Source organism: Triturus cristatus, chromosome 7, assembly GCF_964204655.1.
Source record: "Triturus cristatus chromosome 7, aTriCri1.1, whole genome shotgun sequence".
Lineage (NCBI taxonomy): Eukaryota > Metazoa > Chordata > Amphibia > Caudata > Salamandridae > Triturus > Triturus cristatus.
In genome coordinates, this window is record NC_140590.1 from 1,590,373,322 (window position 1) to 1,590,391,824 (window position 18,503).

An 18,503-nucleotide genomic window follows, 5' to 3' on the forward strand; every position below is an offset into this window, starting at 1 on the left:
TTGCATTTACAATCACAACTGGGTTTTTGCTTTCCTTGGTGTCTGGTATATCTTTAAAAAGTCTCAAGCCACACCTATTTGGGATTTTTGGGGTTGAGGTTTTTGTTTTGTTTTCTATCTGAAGGAGTTACTTTATAACCTTGTTTAAATAGCGCACTTGGATGTTAGTTGTGAATTATTATTCTAAACTTTTGTTTGAGTCTGCAGACTGCACTCATTGTGGCATCTTCCCAGGCTTTAGAGAAATATCTATGTCTGATGATTTTGTTTAAATCTTCTAGTGGAAAGATCTGTAAGCCTGACTGGCATTCTAATCCTGTATCAGGTGTACCAACAATGGGGCAGATTTACAAGCCCCTTTACCTCATTTACGCCGCCGTTGCGTCACTTTTGTGACGCAGCGGCGGCGCAAATCCACCGCCATGGTGCGGGGTACTTACAACGTGACGCATCTGGGAGATGCGTCACGTTGTAAAGCCCTGCGCCAGAAGTAGGCGTTCCTGCGCAGGGGGGGGCGTTCCGGCACAGGAACGCCTCCTAAAAGTGGGTGAGTGAAATCTACAAGATTTCACTCAGTCACTTTTAGGCCCATACTGCGTCAAAACCCTGCGCCTGCCTGAAGCAGGCGTAAGGATTGACGCAGCATTCACAAGATAGGGCCCCCCAGAGCATTGCTGGAGCTGCGTCGCGCTTGCGACGCAATTCCAGCAATGCGCCACTTTTACGGCACAGATACGTCACGCATCTGTGCCCTTTTTGCCCCATGGTGCGCCGCATTGTAAATGCGGCGCATCCATGGTAGCGGAGCTGTGGCGCACAATAAGTGGCGCATCCCTGCTGATATGCAGGGATGCGCCAGTTATTGTAAATATGCCCCAATATGGCCCTAAAAATCTAATGACATTACAGATAAGGGCACCAGGTCCAAGAATCTCACTCTATTTGAGACAAATAATTGCTGCTCTTTACCTTGTATTAGTTCATATCCTTAGCAGATGACTCCTTGGTAATCAACAATAACCTTGGCAGATCCAGTAAGGTCAAAAAGGATATACACCTGCTTCTAATTTGTAGTATTAGAGAATCAAGGGTATTGTTTAGCATTTAGTGGACGCGCTGCCAACCATGGAATGGCAGAGGCCCCTCCTCTGCCAGCGGAGCATCGATACAGTCGCCCCTCAATTAAGAGTTCTGCAATTAAGAGTGCCTGCAGGATGGTGGAGAACAAATTAGAGTGGAAAGCTCTGCGAGGCTTCAACAACCATGGTGGTGGCAACATGTCCTCGGCTGGCCTGCTATAAAGATGGGGTGAACAGCAGGGCTGGCTGAGGATCCGCTGTCAGAAAATAAGGAGTTCTCGGCCGGCTAAATTTGGCAGGTAAACCAAAAGATGAGCTAATTGAGTATTCAACATTTGTTGGTTGATGTTGGTTGGTTGGTTGGTGTTCCGCTACCACCTACCTCTAACTAACACGTAAAAGCGCAGACAGAGATTAACTTTTCCACCTCAATCTACTTTAACGTTTTTTTAATTCACAGACATTCCCAGCAGTGCACAGGTTTCCAGGCACACTACTCTGAATGTCACGTGACACCTCTCAGGGCCTCTTATTCATCCAGTGTGGAAATCCACACAACTTAGATTTAAGTAGAGTGGAACGGACCCCGCTGTGCAAATGCAATTTCTTTTCTCTGTGGAGTAGACATTTTCCCCCTGGTGAAAACTCTTCCCCTGCACCCCCACCAAATCTGGGGGTGATCTTTTCCATTCAGGAAGATGAGTTACTGCAGCACTTGACTGTGGTAAATACTGAAAGATTTGCACGATGGAAAAGAGTTGAAGGGCAGCCATGTCTTGTATTGCCCACTTCCCATACCTTGCATGGGATTCAGTACTGCAGATTTTAATCCAATCATGGTGGAGAAATCTGTAATGATAAATCCATTTAAGCCTGCTGGCAATCCTTTTGTGAACTTGAGGCAAAATTAAATTAAGTATTTTGGGCTATACAGGTATCTTTAGGTCCAAAAACACCTTTGCGATGAATAAAGCTTACAGCCTTTGGCTCCCCAGTCTATGAGAACAAAGCGCTTTAACAACAGTCTTAGACAGACATACAAAAAATGTAAACCCTAACAGGGGGTGGAGGGTATTTGAAGGAAATATGCGAATGGTACAGATTTTTTTGACATGTGTGGAAAATGAACCCTGCCTGACTTGACTTACTGGAATCAAGACAAAATGAAGCTATTGAACTGAATGTGACCTGTGACTTCTTACCTCACCCGCCTCCCTCTTCACAAAACCATATATCAACCTTAAGCTATAATAGCATGATGGCTTCTTCAGAGGTTTGAAAAACTGGCATTGAGAAAGCTCCAGTCACATGCATCACATGCAGAAGGAGAATATAATAAAGGGTTTCATTGGTCATGTTCTGCATAAGATTGGCCTTTATGTGCCCTCACCTATTTTATCTTTCCTCCTACCAATCTATGTGAAAACAAGCATTTCAGAAGAACACCCATGGCGACGTGCAAGTCACCATGATATATGGCCACGCGAGATATCTGGGGCAACACCTTCATCAAGTTGTTGTGGATATACAATTGTTACATTCATGCTTTACTGAGCATTCACAAAATCCTACAAGAATTGACAGGGCTATGAGGCAAATCGGTCCTGCATCACATGTGCCTGGGTTCTGTGGAAGGGAGGGGATGCACATGAGATCTGAAGAGCACAATGACAAGGACTGTACCATCCGAAGGCATCAACTAACAGAGACCTATTCATGCTGCTGTTGCTCTTTGCACACGCCAATCAGCCTCTCTCCCACTTAATAAGGCATCATGTTTTTTGGGCACCTCATGCAACATCAATGGTGCTATTGTTTGTATAGAAAGCACACTGCATTCACTTGGGATCTTCGTAACGCTGCCGCAGCCTAATAATTCAAGGGGAGAAAGTAGATGGTCAAAACAAGAGCAGGCATTAACGGGTGTTAACTACCTTCATATGTAGTCAGATTGTACATGCAGACCAGGGATGATAGAAGGGCTAGCCAGTTAGAATTGATCTTGCTTTTGGTAGGGGAGGTGTAATCTTCCATTTCTGATCCGTGAGTTCCCTGTCTATCCCAGCCACCTCCTCCTGCCCATCCCTCCTCTGTACCACCAGCCTGGCCGCCAAATACTACAGGTGCCATGTCATGCTGCACAAACCTTTTTTTCTTTCGCCACTGACACAGAGCTCAACATGGCCTGCCAGCTCCCAAAATGTTGACAATAGGCACTGCTGCGCACAGCTTTGATGGCCTTGTACTGGTCAGCTAGAGGCCAGAAGGGCTGGGAGCCAGACAGCAGCTGTGGATCCAACTCCTCCTGCCTGTAACTCTTCTTGTCTGGACCATAATAATAGTGCCAAGCATGCGGATATCCTTGGACTGCATAGAGCCCCACCGGGAACCACAATGCTCCCACACATTCCCACTTACAGTACAGTCCAGGGGCCCAGCCCATCATTCAGCCTGGATGGGCTTCCAGGTGAAGGGCATAGTGGGGGGCCCACATGAAGCACTGCTGCTGCCCTGGTCACAAGAACATGCAGGGTCATCTGAAAACAGCCAGTCAGGTCTCAGTAGAACCTTCCAGCCATAGGCTAGGTGGACCTCATATTTTATTTATAAATGTATATGTGTTGTTTGTGCTTTGGGGAGGGAACCAAGCAGGGCCCCAGGATAGGCTCCTAGGTGCGCTGCCTCAGAGCTTCAAGTCTCTAGGGAGGCCTCAGATAGACCCTTCTTAGACCATGTCATCAGTGGTAAAGAGCACAGATACTAACACAGTCCTGTCCAAAGATTGATATTGTGTGGGTGATACAATTTTAGAAGTTCACTTAGGGGATGGGTTTCTTTGAGAGGGGCACAGCATCCCTAGTTTGTAAGTTTCTTCTGACATCTTAGATTGGCTGGATAGGCCTTGAGTCACAGAAATGAGGGAAGCTTATTAAGGGCTTTTCATCAGGGATATGGGCTCTTCTGCTAGAACCCCTCTGTGGAGAAGACCTACTGCTTGGATGATGTCTCCTCACTTTGCTGAGGGACAGAAGAGGAACTGGCTCACCCCCAGGCTGTGGAGGGATGCTGTCTCTTATCCCTCTCTCCGACTAGAGAGGCCACTGACCAGTCCGTCACTCCTACCAACCTGCATTTGCAGTGACTCCTGAGGTGAATAACTATCCCTTAGCTGATGATCTTGCTGCATACAGTTTGTAAGACTTTCTATCCTATTTCCACCCTGAATTGGGAGGCTTTGGGCCAAATGTACTCACAGATTGATTAGAAACATTGGTCACAACTTGCTTTTTTAAATATTGATTAGGGATTCCAGTAGAGAATATTGACTCTTGAATATCGATGGGACAGAATATCGTCACAACAATATTGAGAGACAAAATATCGAAACGTAAGTACAGAGCGGGAGGTAAGGATTTATTATACTTATGCTCACAGGTACGCGCCTTGAAGATACATAAATCACTAAGGTACGTATATGTGGAGTTGGTTTCGAAAATGTATAGAAACTCCCCCATCAATGTTTTGTCCCTCACTATTGTTGTAAAGTTATTCTGTCCGGTAGAGATTCAGAACTCGATATTCCCAGCCTACACCTTACTTAGGCAGGTCACTATTTGCAACCACCTGTGTTTAGCAACAGACACAAGGATGATGGACTGCAAGGAACAGCAGATCACCAACCTTGTGTTTGCATTCCAAAACAGGATTATTTTTGTTTAAAGCAGCCCATTTTCCTTAAACAAACTGATGCTGCTTCTAAAAACAAATCCCCCTTAGGAAGACATCAGTGGGAGAAGGCAGTGGCCCCATGGATCACTGCTTGCTCCTCAAAAGACTACTTATGTAGAGATAAACCATTGATGCACCCCGTTGTGCATCACAAATGGGATGCCCCTTTAACGCATCCTCCTATTTGCTATCCGGAATGAGTTGAACCAATTTTACATTTAAGAAAGATTTTACGAAACGGCAAAATGTTTTTTCTACATGTTAAAACACCATTTTGCAGTTACAAATCTTGTGATTTTGTGAATCACAGAGTTTCCGACAGCGTTATGATTCTGTACCTCTCGCACATTGTCGGCTGTGAGAGAAGTCGCAATGGGTGTAAATTTTCAAGTGAAGACTAGCCATCCAACGAGGGAAGGGGCCTTGCCCCTAAAGGCTTCTGTGTTATGTTGTTATGTTATGTCATGTTATGTTATGCTATGTTATGTTGATTTGTATAGTGCATTAATCATCCACGAGAGTATCCTGGTGCTTGAGGAGGGGCACAGGGATGTGACCGCCGCTGAATTATTCGAAGAGCGAAGTCTTCAGCTTCTTGTGAAACTCAAGTAGCGAGGAGGAGGCTCTGATGTGTAGTGGGCGGTCGTTCCATGCTTTGAGTGCCATGTTGGAGAATGAGCACCCTCCTGTTCTGCATTAGTGAACGTGGGATGTGTGTACGAGTGAGTGCAAGGCGTCTTGATGGGTTGTGAAAGTGTATGTGACTGTTCCGGTATGCATGTTGTGTAGGGCTTTGTAGGTGTGTGAGGAGTTTGTATTGACTGCGTTTGCTAATGGGGAGCAAGTACAGCTCCCGGAGGTGAGGGGAGATGTTGGTGCAGTAATTGAGGGTGAGTATGAGTCTTGCGGTGGCATTTTGGATAGTCTGAAGCCTGTTCAGGAATTGTTTGGAGAATCTGGTGTACAGTGCATTTCTATAGTCAAGTCGACTTGAGATGAGTGCTTGCATGACAGTTCTTCTATTGTTCTGTGAGAGCCACTTGAAGATGTTTTGTAGCATTTGTAGGATGTGGAAGCAAGCAGAACGTATAGCGTTGACCTGTGCAACCATGTTGAGATTGTCATCTAGGATGATCCCTAGATTTCTGGGATGATTGGAGAGTGTTGGGGTGGGTCCGAGTTCTGTTGGCCAACAGGTCTTGTCCCATGGGGATTTCTTGTTTCCAAAGGCCAGTACTTCAGTCTTGCTAAGTTTCAAGCAATTGAGTCTCATCTATTCTGCGGCTGGGGTCATGCAGTTGGGGAAGTTGATTCTGGTGGTCTGGGAGAGGATGAGTTGGGTATCACCTGCGTAAAAGATGATGGTGATGCCTTGAGATCTCCTGATTTAAGCATGTAGACATTGAACAGGGTATGCCTGAGGGGAGAACCCTGGGGGATGCCGCACACCAGTCTCTTGGCCTTGGATGTGAAAAGTGGCAGTCTGACATTTGGGATTTTCCTGTGAGGAAGGGCCAGATCCAGTTGAATGCTGGTCTTTGAATATCACACTTGTGGAGCCTTCTGATAAATGTATTGTGGGAGACTATGTCAAATGCTGCTTAGAGGCTAAGCAGAATGAGGGCGGCTGTTTCTCTTATGTCAAGGATCGGCCTCATATGGCCGGTGGCTGCGATGAGTGATGTTTCTGTGCTGTGGTACTTTCTGAATCCTGATTGAGTGTTGTCCAGTAGGTGGTGGAGCTTAATGTGGCTAGTGAGCTGTTTGCTGATGGCTTTTTCAATTACTTTTGCAGGGGAGGGAAGCAGAGAGATAGGCCTATAGTTGGCCAGTTGGCTTGGGGCGGCTGAAAGTTTCTTGAGGGGAGCGTTGATTGCTGCGTGTTTTCAGGCTTCTGGGAAGGTGTTGAAGGTGGTGGAGGTGTTCAGGAAGTAGATGAGTGCTGTGCTGATTGGTGATGTGTCAAGGTTGAAGGTGTGGTTGGGGCCCCAGAATGGTTGGTCCGCTTGACTGATACTGTTTCTTCAGTGGTGAGGGTTTATCGGCCTGGTGGTTGTCTTGATTGGTGGCAGGCAGGTTACTATAAATGTTCATGATTTTGCTCTGAAAGAAGTTGGATAGGTCGCCACAGAGTTCTTGTGAGGGAGCGATTCTGTGGGCAGTGGGTGTTGTGAAATCTTTGATGATCAGAAGATTTATTTGCTGCTTTTGGAGCTTCCTTCAATGCTTTTTTCTTAGTTTCTATTAGCTGCTGGTGGTATCATCTGAGTGAGGTTTTTAGAGGTGGTTCTTTTGGTGTCTTTGCAGTTGATTCTCCAGTTTCTTTCTAGCTGTTTGCTGTGTCTTTTGATGTCTGGGAGATCCTTGGTTTACCAACTGACTTGGTTGTGGGCTCTTCTCTTTGTGTTGAGTTTTATGGGTGCGAGGGAGTCTGCATAGTTCTTGATCCAGTTGTTAAAGTTGTCAACGTTCGTGTTGACATTGTTCATAGGGTTAGGTAGATCCGAATGGAGTGCGTTGAGCCATTCTGGGTCTGGGCTTTTACTCCACTTGTGGCTGGGTAGGCTGACAGTTGGTGAGTGTGTCTGCGATGCATTGATCACAAAGCAGATGGGGGAGTGGTCAGTCCTTGAAAGGGGTGAGGATGAGTTGAACTTTATGTCAGTAAAGGTGGTACAGATGAGGTTCAGTGTGCATCCAGTGATGTGTGTGGGCTCTGTGACAATCTGGAGTTGTCGAATGTTTTTTAGGCTTTCTAAAAGTGCTGTGGAGCAAGGGTCAGTGGAGTCTTCCAGTTGGAAGTTGAGGGATCAAAGGAATATGAAGGCTTTGGAGTTGATGGTGAGGAGGGTGGTAAATTCTGTGACTAGGCTGGTGAAGTTGCTCTGTTTACAGTTGTTATAGTTAGGCGTATTACTGTCAGGTGCATATTCTCTTTCAACTATCACAGGAGTTCTGATTTGGGGATATCAGAGGATACAGCAAGCTGCTGCATCTCCAAGCAGGTTAGATAGCCTCCGGGGCCCAAGGACTGTGTGAACACCTACTTTTTATCAGCACACCTGTCACAATCAGCTAAGGTGCCTGGGCGGTGTGCTCAAGACTTGTTTGCTGCCTGTGCAGTGCTTACCATCTTCAGCTGTGGCACAGCCTATACTCTACCATGTTCCAGTTCTAGAGGGCTGTAGTTTTACAGCCTCAGTGCACCCTACCCGGCACCTAATTTGCATTATAACCACTACCTGTGCTGTAAACTGTTATGCACTTGCTGCAAACCATAGCATGCTCTGCGAGTGTTGAAGAGTAAGGGGAGAGAGTGAGCTCTGAGAAAACTCCTGAGCATATTTATAATTAAAATTATGTACCTAATGTCTAAAGTGTATTCTGTATAGCTTTCTGTGAATATTTCTAACCCGATTTTCTTCCCCTTACTTCCCCTTACTTAATATAATGAATATTAGTTGTTGTTTACACATTTCATTTTTGGGTGTGTCTTGCAGCTAATTTAGGTTGTTATAATTTCATTCTTTGTGCTTGTTATTGATTGTAATAGAGGCAGGTGTGCCCCTTCCCTTTGGTAGGTCCCTGCCCCAAACTCCCATCCTATCTTTGTGAGGCTTTGCAATCGATACATAAAATATGTTAAACACTATGCAGGTCAAGCAACAAACTTGAGGATGCACAGCCCTACCTAGGACAACCTTATCAAGGGAGGACCAGTGCCATGGGGGCAACTTATCCAAAAAGTCCTTTCACTCCTAAAGAATACCATCAAGTTCATGAGGTCACATTAGGTCTAAGAAGTTTCAACTTGCAAAATAAAATAAAAGGTCATTCTGTAATCATTAGATTGGGTAACTTTTGGGGATGGTTTATTGGATAAAGAAATCTGATTTTTTTTCCTTTTCACTGGAAAATCCCTTTAAACAAACACACACTCTCAAGGAAGTTGTCTACTAAAGATGTTAGTGGCCATCCTACTCATTTGGAATCACAGGATCTTCCTCAGTAGCTCCTCGAATGAACTGAGACGCTTCAGTGCACTCTGTCTCTCTGTCTATTCATAGGTCGATCCCAACTCCATTCTCTATCGGTCCTCTATAGTCACTGACACTCTGCACACTCATTTCTTCTTGTCTCTCTTTTGTTGCCATTGGGCTTGTATTGATTTCTCTTCTTATTTCTCTAAGAGATTAGAACCCATTGGCTTTTCCAAAAGACAACATATTTCAGTCTTACTTCTGCTCATCTTTTTAAAGAAATTCCCACTCCCTGCCTCTACACAGTCTGTGTCTCTGCTTTTACCGTGCATGTTCCTTCATATAGTTAAGCATTGCTGCCCACACTGGTGGGCAATAACTGCAGTTAATTACCTTTCCTGCAATTAAGGGCCTAAGCAGTGGCCGAGGGCCTTTGATGAAGATGGGGATTATTAGCAGTCGTTATTGACTTGCTGGTAATGGCATTAGGGATATTAGCACCCCTGTACCCCTAAGCGGTGGAAGATGATGTATGTGGCTTAAGGCCAGAGCTGGCTACTTCGGAGCCTTTGGAATCAGGTTCGAGTCTCGGCGTCGCTCAAAGTTCTGTGATTCTGGGCGAACCACTTAATCTATCCATGCCTACGAAAAATGAATATGTCCTTGCAGTGCTTAATTTGTAAAAAAGAAAGTGCCAGGGCCCTCGCCAGGAGGTCAAAGCAGCTTTTATTGTTCATTGCCCATGGCAGGGCTGCTAACAGGGGCGGAGTGGAATTGCAATTAGGCCCGGGCAGTCCCAAAAAAGTGTTGCACATTCGCAGATCCTGCCCTTTGATTTAACATCCTTTGGTTAGTCTCATTGGACTCTTTTTTAGAGAAATGTTTGATAACCTAAGCATTGCAAACTCTATAGAATCAGTAGGATTGGCGGAAACAAGAAGCACTGCATTTTGGCCAGGAGGGCGGGGTGAAATAAAATGTCCCAAGTACCACAACACCTGACCTGGCTAGGGTTGCACCCCTGGCCGTGTTTTTACTGACATGCCCTGCATTTTAATATGCTCGCCACTGCGAAAATGAAGAAATTCACTATATTTTTTCCTCTGATCAGTATGTATTTTAAAGAGTCAATGTAAGGTGAAAGCACTTTAAAATGTGTTCTAAAGCTGTTTTACTCATCTGTCACTAATGGCTAAACTAAACAAAGACAGAAAAGCCATGTTTAAAAAGAATATAGGGGCATATTATCAAGGACGGCGTTAAAAATTATCGCTGGTTTAGCGGCAGAAAACTGCCGCTAAACCGGCGATAATGGGCTTGCTAATATGCTGCAGAGAATTCCAATAGAAGCCCATGTTGACACCAGAACCTGGGCTTCTATGGGAATTCTCCAGAGCATATTATCAAGCCCATTATCGCCGTTTAGCTGCAGTTTTCTGCCGTTAAACCGGCGATAATGTTAACGCCGTCCTTGATAATATGCCCCATGGATATTTTTGTATAGTCAGTGCTTTCTATCATGCTCTGGCCCTTGCAGAATTTTATAAGATGAATAAATTGCCGTTTTTTAAAATGACTTTTTTTTATAGTTTTACATAGGGTGAACTCGGCGCTAGGGCATTGGAGCGCTTTACATGAGCACCAGTTACACTACACAAGTTTAACTTCATTTTTAGGTCTCGTTGAGCCCCAGCGCTTGCGCTGGCTCGAAAGAGACATTTTGTATGTGGGATTTTCAAAGTGCTGCTGGCTGGCCTAACGCTTGCGTTCACGTGATCGTGCACGCGCGCAGCCGGCCGCCAGCAGCACTTTGAAAACTCGTGCGTCATCGCGATCGCGATCACTTTCGCTTTCAGAGCGATCACGATGACGCACGCGCACACACAACTCCCGCTTCTCCCCCTCCCCCACCACATACTGCGTCTCCAGCATCTCGCGCGCGGCCAACGCTTGTCTAATTAAGAAGATTAGGCAGTCTAGGGCAGTTTTAACACGGTCACAAGCATTCACCCTGCGCTGGCTCCTATATGTGCCTTCTTCCGGTAATCACTCCGTCCAATATTGCTGCTTAAATCGTGCGATATTTGCCTTTCTGGTGCTTTCCATTTTGAGCAAAGAGAAATTGTTTCTTCTCGAGGTTAGGTATTAATCAACCATGGAATGCGGACGGCAATGTACACGGAGAGACTTCAGAGGGCGCGCGCAGGGCTACCCGCGCTTCCAAACTTACTATTTCCCCGCCACTAGTAACTTTACTTCACGCTCTTTCCACATCTTGTTTTTATTGCACTGCGGCCCATTTACACATTCCGAAAATGGTTCGCATTATTAATCTGTCCACGAACGGACCCTACACTGATTGTGAATGATATATTACCAACATCTCCAGCATGTACTCATTCCTCTGGTGCCGGAGCCAATTTTTTGTCTTTTTCACATATTTTAGCCAGGGTTTTCTTGGGCCCTATCGGGTAAAATAAAAGATGCCCGCCTTTTAATATAACGGCATGCGCCACTCTCCGGTGCCATTTCTAATGCGAGTCAGTTTCTCCCATGTGTGTTTACTATATCAACATACCGATAACATAGTTGATAGTTATAAAACTGGCATGTATTCAACTTGTAAGGGTGTGGGAGTTTTACCAAATGTATTTCCGTGTGTGAAGCAGCGCGTCCATACTTTTCACATTTACTAAAAACTGCCTGAAATAAAATTCCCCGTTTTCCAGCACGTCACACAGCACAAAGCAGTTCCAAACTCTCGAAAAATCAACATTTTCTTATTTGCGTCTACAAATTCACACACGTGCAGTGGAAGTTAATTATATTGCTGTCCCCAAATTTCCTTCATGTTTTCTTGACAATAGGGCCTTTATCATGAGTTATTTCTGCACAGAGCCATCGGGCGCCATTCTTGGTTTACTTATAAAAATGAGAACATATCCACTGGCTTCTTGTTTCACTAACATTTCGAATGATTCCGCCACATAGTAAATTATTTCTGGGACAGGGGAATATATGCCCCCAAGAGAACAGTCCGTCTGAATGAACCGACCGGACAAACCCACTTCGATTAACGGTACAGGCGATGTAAATCACAGTGCGGGGCCTTTATCGGACAATAATTGACCGCGCTGTTTTATGAACCAGAAGGGAGTGAAGGGCTCCAGGTGCGCACTCTTTCAAAGGCCATAAACCACCCGACTATCAGCAGGATGATCCACATTTAAACGCTCACCACTAACATCTGCTAGTACCGGGAGGTAACGACTTTGAATCCCGCAAAAGGTCTTCTCTGCCGCTCGTCCTTATATAGGGAAGCTATAAGCTGCCATACAGTTGGAGTTAAGGAACACCTATTGTTTACAGCGCTTGGAGACATCAAGTCTTTGATTTGAAGCGCTGTATAAAACAAGTTGTTTTCGCTATAAACCTTGGCCCGCTCTCAGCACACGAACACTCCTCATTCACAGGTGACTTGGAAGAGATGGTGACCCTGGGTCTTTAAATAAATGATGCTGAATGTGGGCAGGCAAGGTGTCACTTTAACGCATTGGCAGTGGAGGGGGAGTGTTGAGCTGGTTAAAATTCATATCAGAGGCTCGGGACCCAGAGGGTCGCCTGAGAGACGAGGGAGGTTTAGATATTCTTCTAATGAAAAATCATACAATTTACTTTATATCGCACTCCACTACACACAAAACAAGCATTTGCAATGCAATAAGTCTCGCATTATTAAAGTTTGAGCTATTGGTGTTGCATTATTTAGCAATGCCAATAGCTCAAACTTAAATAATGCGAGACCTATTGCATTGCAAATGCTTGTTACTTTAGGCGTTGGGAGATCAGAATCACAGGATGTTGAGCAGGACTGGAACCTGGTTTGCACCTTCCAAAGTCAGCAGGTTTGGCTTTGACGCCACCTCCACTCTAGTTTAATAAAAGCTTAATAAAAGTTGCCTCACAGCCAGGCCTATGCAAATACACACACACCCTCCAGGAAGGCTTCTCTTACTTCACTCCCTCCCCAGCCCTCCATAGCCTCAGGGTGATAGCATTGCAGTGAAGGGGTCGAGAAAAAGGACGCAGCTTCTATTGCGCCAGGTGTAGATGGCCCATAGCCAGAAAATCCCAGCCCCACCAGCGAGGCCCCTGCATACTCCCACCCTCTCCGAATCACCATTGCCTGAATGCGATGGCCTGGCAGGGAGGGGTCAGAGGCAAGATACTTCTTCTGGGCCAAGCCGGCCCGGGAGGAATGCAGGGTGAGGGTAGAATGGCCCAACAAATGGAGCAACGCCTGGCCTCCAGGAAGGCCGATTGTCACACTTACCACCCTCGCCCGCCCACCATAGCTTGAAGTGGGATGGCCTGGCAGGGCAGGAATGAAGCAGAAGCCCTTAAAAAACAGCCCACATGTCACCCTTACGCACTGGCCCATCACCCAATGCTGGACGGCCCGCCTTCCCAATCCGACCCAAGCTGCTAGGACTGCACCAGCACAACAACTAACCATCTCACTCCTAAAAATGTGACAGTTCAGACAATTCCAGGCCCTACAAGCTATAGGAATGGCTCAGGCAGCTGTTATTTGTCATAACCGTTGTGCTCTTTTCAAAAGTAGCAAACAGCACCCCAAGTGGCTGACTGCCATAAGAGCCGGCGTTCACTATTAAGTGCCGGTGCTCAGCACTGGAACCCACCAGCACAAATTAAGCACTGTGTGTGTAATGTAACTGGTGCGCACGTAAAGCACTCCAATACATCCGGGTCGAGTTTGTGCTATGTAAAACCCCAACAACAACAAAAAAGAAAAAAGCAGTGGGTGGGGTGATAAACGGCTCCTGTAGAGCTTCAGCTCTGAAATCACAAGCTGCTCTGTATGTCACTCAGTGCATGCCCCGCCCCTTCCTTCCCCTAAGGGGAATGAAGCAGAGCAGGCCAAAGGGGAGTCCCGTCTTTGCGGGCCTGTAACAGTAGCTAAGTACTACAAAGGAATCGCTTTGATTGCCTGGCCATCTCCCAAAATTCGGAAAAAAAGGTTGATAATGTATGTTTTATGCTCCATAAAGCTTATGAATTGCCAACATGTCTCCACATTATCAGTCTGCAACAAACCAGGTGCACTATCATGGACATTGTGCACCAGACTTGTGTAAAAATGAGTGTGCTTTTTTCCATCTCCTTTTGCACACTTGCAGCTGCATTTCCGTGATTGTACATCTAATTAACTCACACACGTTCTCTGTTGTTATTTACCTGCCAACTCACACAGTGCCACACACGATATCAGTTCCCATCACACGGTCACCTGGTGAGGAGCCGATATCACAGTGCGGCACTGAAGACGAGCTGAAAACCACTGTAAATAGTGGCTTTCTGCTCGTTTTCGAGAGGCTTTGAACTGCCAACTTCCATTAAGGGGTGTGAAAACAACCCAGGACATCAGCACCAGCCTCATCAAGTTTTTCTATTTTTGGGAGGAGGGGCCTTGGGGGCGGGTGGGATTCAAAAGTGCCTTCTAGGTACTTCTTGGCACGAGGCACCGCCCCTCCTCACACTGTGAGTTTGTTCTTCAAGTAGCCAGATGTGCATATATTATATTTTTCCTGGATCAGTGCACATTTTATGAAGCTGTTAAGGTTTCCCGGCTCAGGCAGGGAGCAGGGTCAAGACTGGTTTGCATATGGCTGGGTCTAAACTGGAATGGTGTGGTGTGCAAAAAAACAATGGATTTAACCCAGATCTGTGACTGCGGGGGGAAAGTTTGATTGCCTCTGCATTCCGTCCATCATCTGTTGTTTTTGCATTTGTCGCCCTAAGTGGGAAGGGTATGCCCAGACGGGGTTCCCGTGCTCACCACACCACCAGATTCAAGCCATCCTGGCTGAAGAGGGGTGAAACCCCGAAACCGGTCCTAGGATGCTTGTTTCTGGTCCAGGGAGGACCGGGCCTGGCTGTTCGGGCTGGACTGTTCCCATAGGGAGCAGGGTCAAGACTGATTTGCATATGGCTGGGTCTAAATTGGAAAGGTGTGGTGTGCAAAAAAACAATGGATTTAACCCAGATCTGTGACTGGGGGTGAATGTTTGATTGGCTCTGCATTCCGTCCATCATCTGTTGTTTTTGCATTTCTAGGTACTTCTTGGCACGAGGCACCGCCTCCTTCAAGGCACCACCCCATCTCACACTGTGAGATTGTTCTTCAAGTAGCCAGGTGTGCATATATTATATTTTTCATGGATCAGTGCACATTTTATGAAGCTGTTCCTAATTAAGAAAATGGCAAAATAAATCATGTTTTTGAATAATTACAATCAGTCATTTTCAATGAGGTAAATTATGAAGGTTTCCCGGCTCAGGAACATTTTTTAAGTAGATTCACATTACAGATACATCTTTTAAAAATAAAAAAAATACTCTTAATGTAAGACATCAAAGATGTCCAAGACACATGGAAAGTAGAACAATTCCTGAGATTTCATGTGACTGTGTCTAGCCTGACAAGATAATTAAAACATTCGACATTCAATATTAGCTTATGTTTTTTCAACATAAACTATTATTGGAGCAGCAGACTCTAGGCAAGCTAAAAATTATTGGAAACGCAGCATAGTTGGAACTGCTTTAAATCAGTGAGAATTATGCTTTACTCGAACATTCTCAACTAGCAATAACTTCCTAATATGTGGACTAACTGATGGCAAAGGTAATACGTGCACCTGCTGTAATCACAACAGAGATCATGTCTGGAAAGTCATGATTAAGGGGTATATGTATGAAGCCCATTTCCCGTTCACAAACGGGCCGATTCTCAGAATGGGCCCGTTTGCGAGCGGGAAAAAGCCTTTTGGGATTTCATTTCATTTCAACAGAGATGTGTAGACCACTGTTCCAACTCCAGGAGCACAGACTTCAGTTTCCGAAACAAAATCCTGATTTATAGAAACACACCAGTAGCTTTAGCCATTTGCAAATTCTTCTCTTGCATGAATTTAATTCACACCGTTGATTTAATCAGAAAATATTTCTACTCAAACAGGTGTAATTATGCCCGTAGCAAAAAACATAGGTTTATGTCTATGGTATTTGCAAACAAAACACACTCTTCTATTTTTCTAAACATACAGGTGCATTTTTGAAGTATTGCATAAAACATTCAACCATAGGTTAACAAGTGAAATAAATATTTGTGACAATTTCTATTAAAATTTTCTCCCAAATTTATCTCTGCATCGAACACCATCATTAAATCTAGCAACATTAGTCACTTCTCCACATTGTCAATAGCAACACTAATACCAGGATCTTTCAGGAAAAACGTAAATGTACTTTTAATATAAGAGTACTACTAAACTGCACCTATAAAGGCGTTATTCATTGCATTTAAATATAATTTCCTTAGTCTTTTCTCTAACACAACCCATTGGCCACTCAGATGAGTGACGTAGGCTATAGGGCCTATATAGACCCATGAGGTAAAATAGGTGCACTAATTTTAGTGATAATTCTCGATAGGAATTAAGGACAAATTGCACTCCTCCCGTGTTTGCTGGGGCATTACCACAGGGGCACTCTGTTAGCAATTGCCTGGACATACAAGCAGTGCTTAATTTTAGCTGGTGGATTCCGGGCCTCGGCACCGGCACTTGATTGTCAACACCGGCACTATGACAGCTGCCACATGGTGGCGCTGTTTGTGATATTTAGAGAATGGCAGAACAACAGTTATTTATTATTTCAATATACAATAAAAACAACCAACATCTGTGGCCCAAGCCATTCTTACAGTTTTGGGGGCCTCAAATAGTCGGAATTGTTACACTTACACATGGGTACTGTCATTGGCAGCGCTGCCACGGGCAGTGAGTGGTGCAAGCTGCAGTGACCTCCTGACGGTGGCCTTGGCACTTACTTTTTTTTTTTTTTTTACAAATTAAGCATTGGATTCAAGAGTTCCAATGGTAATAGTGAATGCACAACTGCACAATCACTATTTGCACTGATTAATTCCCCAGTCTGTAGACTAGGTGAACATAGCTCGTTATTACACTGACAACCACAGCTCATGGCTTATCTGGACCAGGCTTCTCAGCGTGAATTATTTGCACCTAGATGTAAATAACAAGCCAAAAGAAAGATTATGGGCCTTATTTATGAGGCCTTGCGACAGTTTTGCACTTCTGTTGTGTCACTTTTTGTGATGCATCGGCGGCGTAAAACATGCCTCCTGCGTCAGGTATAATGTATGCAGGGTGGGCGTTCCCCCGTAAGTATGCCTCGTAGAAGTGACGCAGTGAAATCTACGAGATTTCACTGCGCCACTTCTAGGGTGCAAATGCATCAATATCTTATGCCTGCCTCACAGCAGGCGTAAGACTGACGCCATGTGAAAGGACACATTGCTGGAGTTGCGTCACTTTTGTGACACACTCCAGCAATGCGTCACTTTTGCGCCTACAGATACGTCAGAAATACTGACGTATCTGTAACTCCTTGCGACATGATGCGTCATACAGTAAATATGACGCATCCATCATGTCGCAAGGAGGGCGCACTGAGAAGTGACGCATCGCTGCTTTCACGCAGCGATGTGTCACTTCTCATAAATGAGGCCCTATGCACATTGTCCTCACATGAGGAAATAGCATACACATATTTAACACATTTATGTTCTAACATAAAGGTAGTTTACTTGATTCGAAAAGTAGTACTGTATACTAAAGTTTAAGAAAGTTGTGTTCTTATGAGATGATAAGGCCCTTCACTGATGTAACGCACCGTAGGTCAGGTACTCTACCAACAACCAGCATGGGTTTAATAAATTCACTACCGCTTCATGGGGGGTGGGCTGTCACTCAGAGTTTGGCGGATGCAGGACATCTTCCAAAAATGTCTGGATACCCTGCTTGCCCTATTTAGAGCACAGACAGGAGTATACATTGAATACTGGATGGACCTCCCCCTCCAGCTATGTACAGCCCCCTCGCTGACGGACTTCAGAAAGAGACTCAAGACCTGGCTCTTTGACGGAAACACAGTGCCCAGATACCCTAAGGGTGACAGTGTTGCGCTTTACAAATGCTGATTGATTGAGTGAGTGATTGATTGATGAGGCATCCGTCACTTTTTGCAGGATGCCTCACATCATCAAACTCTAAAACATTCACTTGGCTCCTGTTATGGGGATGGCCGGGTGCACCAATGCATACTCCTGATTACAACCCGGGATTGTAGATGGTTTTGTATAGTTGCTCCTGCGCGAGCGACAATCAAGTGATTTGGAGTAGGCACACAGTGCATGATTTACAGATGTGAATAAAGGATTATGTATGCCATGATGCTGATAACTTCTCCCTTACCTAGGGCCTTAACAAAGAGAGAAGGCTCTTACATGCTGTATGTATTTATATCATATTTATCATGTTGTTTGCATGCTGTTGGGGCACACATGTCTCCATCTCTGTCCTTGTCATCTTCCATTCTTCCAGTTCGAAGTCTCTCCTATGATGCTGCCATTATACTGTGTCTGCTGAAAGGTCTGTTGCCTCATGACGGTGTTGTAATAATACAATAAAAGGAGGATCAATAGTTATGCTATTACAACAGCATGACCAAATGTTTTACTGTAGTGTAAGACAAAATAATTATAATTACTATTTTAAATATTGATTATTATTTTTTATTCAAATTCAAAATCATCTTTATTCAGTTT